A 2500-nucleotide genomic window follows, 5' to 3' on the forward strand; every position below is an offset into this window, starting at 1 on the left:
AATAAAGTGAAAAAAATATATATATTCGACTTTCTTGTATTTCCCCGGCTCTGTGGTCTTGAAAACATATTTTTTCTTCACTATTAATATCGATATTCATATGGTTATCAAAAACAATAGTAATGGTTAAAATAATAAATAACGTCTCAGTAGGAATATTCACTAACCTGTACTTCAAATATCTAAGTTAGTAATTATGTGATTAAGGCAGTACAAAACATTCCTTTAGTCACCTAATAACTGTGGGGAGGAAACTACAAGGTTACCAAAATACTTATTCCTCAGGTAGTAGTAATAATATAATAATAACAACAGTAATCCTGAAAATGTACACTATCGTATTGTTCTCTTCCTCGCGGTGAGGTCGTTCTGATGCTCTGGATGCGGGTTCGAAGCCTGCTACGGACGTCAGAATAACTTCATATTCTTGCAATTGGATCAAAGGCTTTGCAGTAAAAAGAGTATTCAACAAGTGTGAAGACTTCGAGAAGTTAAGAGCCCACTACGGTAATCACAATTACATACGCACAAGGTAAACATTAACCAGTAGGTTCTATGTGAATATATATATATATATATATATATATATATATATATATATATATATATATATATATATATATATTATATATATATATATATATATATATATGTATGTATATATATATATATATATATAGTATAATATATATAATATATATTATATATACATACTATATATATATATATATATATATATATATATATATATATATATATCTATATATATATATATATATATACAAAGATAATAAGTAAAGTAAATGACCCATTATTTTTAGGTAATACGTGACAATATGACATATTTCTGGCCGCTGGTAATAACCTCCCAAACAGAATACATAAAAAATATTTTATTATCATTATAATTTTATTTTCGATGACTGTCATCACCGTTTCCTTTATTGCCGACTACTTATCACTTCGGTAATGGCTTTATGCCTTTTATTGCTCTTTCCTGATTAATTTCATAATACCAAAGACAGTTCCTTGCAAAAATCATAAGATTTCATGCCTCAAAAATTATATATTAACACTCTTAACAATTTTCCAGTAATTATCGGCACTATTATCAACACTTTATGTACGAACTCTGTATAATTTCAAGATGGACTAATAAATAGCAATATCAGATTCCTAATAATGATCAGCATAAGTTAAAAAGACTTACTATTACTTCCCAATAGGTTCCCGGAATGCAATTAATTCAATCACGAATTCGTGACTGTCAAATTACAATTTCCTTTTTTCTAATAATTTTACAAAAACAGGTTTTGAGGCTATTTTTCAGAAGCAAGTCACGAATTTAAAAAATGTAAAGTACAATTTCTTTCAATATGAGTAACAGATTATGATTTACTTTCTTGAATTTCGGTAAAAAAAAAATCGTTCTATAATGCCGTATAACTACTTAAAAAAACAAGACGATGGTCCCATGCCTTTTTTTATTAGCATTAAGTCTCTTCCTAATCATATATTCATATGCCTTTGCATTTATCCCTTTCCTTTCATTCACTGCCAAAACTAATTTTTCCATCACATATTTACATCATAGCAAGTAAACAGGTGAATAAAAATAAAGATAAAATATTTCAGAAAGACAAAAAACAGGTTACTTAAATCACAACAAAGTGCACCATGAACAATTATGAAAAAAGCAACAGAAGTATATCCTGTCGACATACTTGAAAAAAACAGACCATTAAACTCTTAGCAAGTTCATACTTCTTAGAAAGGAAAAAAAAATGCGGCATACTGAAATAAGTCGTGATGCATCGGGAACCATCTGATGAGGATATTAAAAAGAAGATAAAAAACAACCACTGAAGGTTTTCAACACTGAGAGTAAAATGTCATCCTTATTCTTGTGGTATGATTTCATCACGTGAAATTGTCAATTAAATGTAGCGAGAATCCATTTGGCAATCTGCAGTACTTGAATTATTCGTATGTAAATAGAACAGTATTATATGCACAATCATATGTATATGTGAATGCGCATATATATAATAATATGTATATGCATATACGTATATACATATACAAATGTGTGTGTATATATATATATATATATATATATATATATATATATATATATATATGGGGATACAATCCACAATGAAGTAAATTCCTCTTGTAGTTTAAAATATATATTACTTGTATAGGATTAAAGCTTTCGACCATCAAACTGTGGTCTTGTTCACTAAAGTGTGATATGTCACCTCAAGGAACTGACAAGAAAGAGCACAACCATTTGAGAAAAAACAACGGTTAGGAAACAAGCTAGTTCAAATTATGAATGATCAGGCGGTTGAGCCCTCGTTCTTTCCAGAATTCGTCTTGATCTTCGTGGGGGAATGTTTCTATTGTCAACTGCTTGTTCTATGGTGGTTGGGTGGTTAGTTGGAGAAAATGACCTGAGTGGAGTAAACAGGAGAGGAAGCAGCATCGTTATTGGCAC

The sequence above is a fragment of the Macrobrachium nipponense genome, chromosome 24 (genome assembly GCF_015104395.2).
Source record: "Macrobrachium nipponense isolate FS-2020 chromosome 24, ASM1510439v2, whole genome shotgun sequence".
Classification (NCBI taxonomy): Eukaryota; Metazoa; Arthropoda; class Malacostraca; order Decapoda; family Palaemonidae; genus Macrobrachium; species Macrobrachium nipponense.